Below are 6380 nucleotides of genomic sequence, written 5' to 3'. Positions count from 1 at the left end.
AGTGTAATTTGGAAACCCGGGGTCACCAAATTTTGTACATAAATACAGTTTTTTTTGTTCAACACAACGTAAGCAATCAGTTGCCATGCATAGTCATAAGACTGCAAGGACTGTCTATATCTATCTTTTGTTTCTATTTCAGGGAACAAAAACTCATGAATATCTATTGGGTAAAAATTGCATCCTTCTGAGTCATGTTGCAACACACAAGCCACTTGGCACATTAGCATCGCTTGAGGTGACGAAAGTTTTGACAGCTGAAGTGTCACTACCGCATTAAGCAGCTATTGTATAGTAATAGAAGGATGGGATCATTTAAATGCAGAACCTGCTTTTTTAATAGTGTTCCTTCCATATTTCCCAGTCACCAAACATAGTTGTGAGTTTTCCAGTACAAAAAGGAAAATGTAATTAAAGCAATATTCCATCTCCTGTTAGTGTCAACATTTTCTGTTTTTTAGTGATTGGGTATTTAGTACAGAATAATAATTTTTATTTTGCTAATTATGTACATCATGTGATGTATGTGTGTCTATATATAGGTACAAGATGACATACATAATTAGTGACATGGGAATGTGTGTGTGTGTGTATTTGTGTGTATGTGTATATGTGGAAATTGTGTATAATGTGACCACAACTATACAACAAAAATTATCAACAGGTGGATTAAGAAATAAAAAAAAGATAAATATTATCATGAACTCTCAGTGCAATGTAATATAAACGGTTGACAGTAACAGAGTGATTGTATCACCAAAAATTGTTTAAGTTGCGAAATGAATAATTGTGACATGATGTGTTTAAGTTCAAAAGGAACTGATTACAAATATATCTGCATTCTTGACACATATTTCCTGAATTCTGATGCTTTGCATCGATTCTACTTCGTTTCACAAGTTTTTTTTGCTGATTTCATGCTCATTTTAATACATTCAAAGCTAAGCACTTTTTTTTACAATCTTGCAGATGAGAATGAAGGCTTTCTTGGAGTATCTTGCTTGAAGATGGCAAGTACAAAACTTGCTGAAACGTTGCCAGATAAGGACGCATTGACCCGGCTGTCAACTCGGGAATATTTTATCAATCTGGAAGACATTTTTTTGCTGCTCCAATTTATAGCAGAACAATTAACTCCGAAGTATGACCTTATTTGTATTTTGAATGCACTTCTACACTCCGTATGTAGAATATGCTATCGTTTCACAGTGTCTTATTACTCGCACAAACAAAGTTTATACTCAGTGCAGTGGCTGATAGGAGCAACTGTAAATGGGAAATGCCTTTATGGTCGCTCCCAACAGCCACCGCGCCGAGTGTCCATCATTTTATAGCGCAGAGGTACATAAGTATCGTAGAAACATAATTTTCACGGCACCGAGCACATCATACAAGTGCTGCATTTTCACATTTGCTATTGTACCATTACAATATGAACCCAACAGAGTTGATCTTGAGCCAAGCTGCGGGATTTGGGCCAAGAAGTAACAAGACAAACTGGAACTAATGCATGCTGCTTTTTCATATGTCAGTGCCGAATGCTGGTGGGATATAGAACGGCTCGTCATAAAAGAAGATGAGAAAATGCTGCGCCTGGTTGGCTTTGTGGATTCTGTTGTTGATAGGCTCGTTATCAATGTAGCAGGTGACACTTCCAGAACTGAAATGTATTTATCGGATTCAGTTAAGGAAGGTGCTAAGAATTACCAGACAAGTGACTGTAATTAATACCATCAGTGGCTTCAATATTTAACTATACGGTGAACTCCTTCAATACACTCTTACGTTACACACAGCTTATGCAGAAAAATACCCTGTGGTTAAGTCAGGAATTTTCATCATTGTTAATTACAATAGGACATTAGCTAAATACGACAACATGTTGAGGTTTTCATCTAAGGAGCGTATTATGGGAGATTTGCAGTGTATTATTTCATTTTACTTAAAAATTAAATGACATTTGAAGCTGTATTGCTTCTCTTTTTATGTGTGACTGCAGCTGGCCACGTCACTGCGGGCTAGCGGTAACAGCTACTCAGCCAGTGATGTCCAAGTTAAATACGCCAGTAAAGCTGTTGCCCCGTGTTATCGCTAAGTCGATGTACGCTTAACGCACACACCATTATTATCGTACTTGACACTACTCGAGACAGCTTGGCTGCAGTCCCACATGATACAGAAATCCAATGAGGTTCCAGCAAATGCATATGAATACATAGTGCAATGTTTACATCAGGTTTATTCTTATGACGAATGGAATATATCCCTTTACGACCTGAAGATTTTTTGAAAAGTGATTTTCATTTCCCAATGCTTCTCCATATTTGTTTAGCTTTAAATGTAACTAGGAAAATAATAAAAAATTTCTGGGGGCGGTACTGTCACGATCGTTATAATATTAATACAAAATACTTTAGAGAACGCATCATTTATTGTGCTTATAAAACTATACAGAAATGTACAAAACTCTTGTTGCAGCTGTTTTAAATGAATGTTTGTCTTCTTTGTTTCTGTTTGGGAGGAACATGAAAGTCCTTAAAACATGTCTTGTCCTTCGACAGGCACAAGTATACGTTACACTTTTCGCACCGCATTTTGCTGCGACTTTTGCATGGCTCGTATCTGCAAATGTGTGGTGCTGGAATATCATCAGAAATTGGAAAATGTTTATATCCATCACAGCGCTTGTCACTGTATGGAAGCTTTGCAGGTTGATTAAAGAATTTAGACCTTTTGGCTGCAGGAAGTGCATCTCCTTCTTGTTCACTGTCACTTAATACCCTTCTAACGTCAGGTGGAACTGCAAGCAGTCCTTCTGCTACCTAGAAACATATAATAATATCAAAGAACATAATTTCAAATATCTATGTCAAATTACACAATATCAAATAACATTAATGTAAAGATAAAATAATGTGGTATTGCAAATTATCCATTACCTCTAATTTGTAGTGTAGCAAATCTTTCTGTTCTTTTCTTGGAATATTATTCCCTTCGATAGTTCTCATGTATTGGTTCAATGCATTTACCACAGCAAGGTCCACAACATGTAAAATTACTTTCCATGTCCATTTCATACTTCTGAATCAGGCTCTGTAGCATTCCATCTGCTGGTCATAAACGTCAAAAATGTTCAAATGTGTGTGAAATCTTATGGGACTTAACTGCTAAGGTCATCAGTCCCGTAGCTTACACACTACTTAACCTAAATTATCCTAAGGACAAACACACACACCCATGCCCAAGGGAGGACTCGAACCTCTGCCGAGATTGGCCTCATAGTCCATGACTGCAACGCCTTAGACCGCTCGGGTAATCCTGCGTGGCTTCACAAAGGCCTATTATTAACAGAATAAGCAGTAGTTAAAGAGGTTCAATTAAGAAATATTTATCACAGTATTAATTAATGAAGAATTCTAAAATTTGTTACAACTATGTTTCAGGACTATAAGTTCTGAGTAACTGCCCAGCAAACTTGCACTACTGACCATTAATTTCTTAAAAAGGTTCCTACATCTTACTACTCTAAATGCTTCAACACAAAAAACATCAATATCAAGTACCAAAAGCAGGAAAGGTGGATAAAAACAGTGAAATGAAAACAAAACTTACTTTTTATTCACTATTAACAACAGTGTCACCTGATTCACTACCGATTTTGGCAATTTCACAAGGAACACTTGTCACATGTTTTGGAAACACACCGCTGTTTAGCCTATGCCTACTTTTATTCATAAAACCTTCTTAGAAAAAAATGATATTCACAAACAAAATAAGAAGCACAGTTCATATCTGCTGACAGTTTACAAACACTCTTCCACTTTAGAAGCAACTCTTGAGGTTGTTTTGGAAACCTGTAGAAATGCTTGTTGCAAATTTCCTCCATTGAATCCACGTAATAGCCAGATGAACAGCTGGGGAACTTGCGGGAGTATTTCAACGTCAATCTGTTGTGTTGAATATTCTGAAAAAAAACCATAAAAGTCTTCATTAAATAAAACTACTACAGACATATCAAAGTTATTTAAATAAACAAACAGAAACCACACTGCTTAATTCACGATAGAAGAGAATACATTTCATTTATAGGCTACAAGATTATTTAATGAAAAATTAAATGTCTTACCTTACAATTAATTGTGGACATTTTTCAGCAGGAAATCTCTTCAATTCCACAGTGAACTTTATGAAATTAAAGTAAAAAATCTGTTTATAATGAAGATGAGTAGTATGTAAATATGAAACAAATACAAAGATGACTGTAACCGAGGACCACAGACTTCAGTGCAGAGCAAGACAATAGAATATTTCAAAACAACCACCATTGGAGTTTAGACAGCTCTCATTGGTCAAATCCAGCTTCATTTGACCCCTAGCATCTCTGGTGGTCTGGAATGGAACTACGTGGCTTGCTGCCTCTTCGCCCATATAGCTTTCTCCCCCGTGCTACACATCACGCAACAGCACTGGAAGACAAAGAAGCCCGCCAAAACTGCAGAATAGACGGAGCTGCGATGTAGTGGCGTTCGGCGGCACTACATGAACCAATGTAGCCCTCACGATAGTTCGTTTCGGGCTACAATTACATTCTAGCTCCAGGGAACAAAAAGTATGAAGTCGTACCAGACCCTCACGATCGCGGGGGTAGGGGCGTAAAGCGTTATCATCTAACATCCTTAGCATCTATTTGTTGTAGATTCTTCGAATATTTTCTGAGTACAAAAATAATGAGGTATTTCGAACAGAATGACCTTCTACTTGCCAACCAGAGTGGATTTCTAAAAGGTCTATCATGTGAAACTGTTTGCAGAGTAATTTACGGGCGGTTTCTGATTGGAACAATTTATTAATACATTAAACAATCAATGTGAATTACACACATAAAGAGCTCAACACACAGACTAAAATAAATCATAGCTTATGTAGTTGCCCATAGCAACACAAAAGATACTCACACACCAGAGAGGCATGGATTTGATGATGGCGCGCCTTCATCAGAGATTTTGTCATCATATCTGCCAGCATTTGGTCTGAAGGTATTTGCTGCACAGTAATTTGAGCTGACTCTATTATTTCCCTTATGATGCGGTGTCTTGTATCTATATGTTTGGTTCGACTCTTACATCTGCTAGGCTTAGACAGGTCAATTGCTGCCTTGTTGTCACATAATAGTTTGATGGGGTCTTTTTTGGGGTTTGGTCATATTGTATTGCGTAGCCTTTGAAGCCATAGAGCCTCCTGACATGCTGAGGTCAGAACCATCTGTTCTGCCTCAGTTGTAGATAAGGTCACTGTTGGCTGTTTCTTACTCTGCCAAGATATCACTGTGCCTTGGGATTTAAAAAGATATCCAGTTGTTGACTTTCTGTCTTCAGAATCTCTGGCCCAACCTGCATCACAGTAACCTAATATGTGACTGTCCTCTAATTTAGAAAACAAAAGTTTCATATCTTTAGTACCTTTTAGATATCTGAACATTCTTTTGACTGCTTGCCAGTGTGGTATTTCTGGATTATTACAAAAACGGCTAACAATTCCTAGGTCCGACCTTGTTCCTCATTGAACATACATTAAACTACCTATTGCTTCACGATAGGGTATGTTCTTAATAGCTTCTTGCTCTTGTTCTGTTTTCGGACACATATCATGAGTAAGCATCTGATTACTGTCCAGTGGTTTACATATTGGGTTACATTCTTTCATATTAAATCTGTTGAGAATTTGTTCTTGTTTGTCCAAGATTCCTCTGGGGACTTGTTCTTTATTGCGTTAGTCAGGGACCTGCAGTGGAGACTGCTTCTGCCCAGAATTTATTTGGCAAATTTTCTTCAAAGAGCAGGCATCTTGTTTTTTCTGCTATTGTACGGTTGTAATGCTCAGCCACTCCGTTTTGTTCTGGTGTATACGGCGCTCTTGTGTGATGTCGGACTATCATTAATATATTCTGTGCCATTATTGTAGAGTGCAGATCATTTTTTCCAGATTGCCTTTCTACTAGATTTTCGAAGTCTCGTATCAGTTTTGCTCCTTGATGTTTATTTCTGAGGAAACATACAAATATTTTCCTGGAATAGTCATCAATTAGAGTCAGGAAGTATTTGGCTCCTCCAATAGATCTAGTTTCCATCGCCCCACACAAGTCTGAGTGAACTAGCTTGAGGATTTCTGTGGCTCTTGAGCTAGATCGTGGAAAAGGAAGTCTTGTTTGTTTCCCTTTAAGCAAATTGCACAGGGAGTATTTATTGTTCCCTTATATGATATTCCACTAGCCAGTCCATTACAAAGTACATCCATAGCTTCAGAATGCAGATGACCTAGTCTTTTATGCCACAAGTCTGCACTATTGGCCTGCAATACGGATTTTGCTTCAAAATTTCGAT

The 6380-nt window shown here is 37.6% G+C and overlaps 1 long non-coding RNA gene across 1 annotated transcript; it reads right to left on the bottom strand.

The window, feature by feature from the left end:
• Positions 1-2441: 2441 nt before the first annotated feature.
• LOC124802961 lies at positions 2442-3378 on the bottom strand. Its single transcript, XR_007017172.1, has 3 exons — positions 3236-3378; positions 2940-3107; positions 2442-2822 (listed from the first exon to the last, which is right to left on the bottom strand). It is a non-coding gene; the product is annotated as an uncharacterized LOC124802961 (long non-coding RNA).
• Positions 3379-6380: the final 3002 nt, after the last annotated feature.

The sequence above is a fragment of the Schistocerca piceifrons genome, chromosome 6, assembly GCF_021461385.2.
Source record: "Schistocerca piceifrons isolate TAMUIC-IGC-003096 chromosome 6, iqSchPice1.1, whole genome shotgun sequence".
Taxonomy (NCBI): domain Eukaryota; kingdom Metazoa; phylum Arthropoda; class Insecta; order Orthoptera; family Acrididae; genus Schistocerca; species Schistocerca piceifrons.
This window is presented reverse-complemented; position numbering and strand designations above follow the sequence as displayed.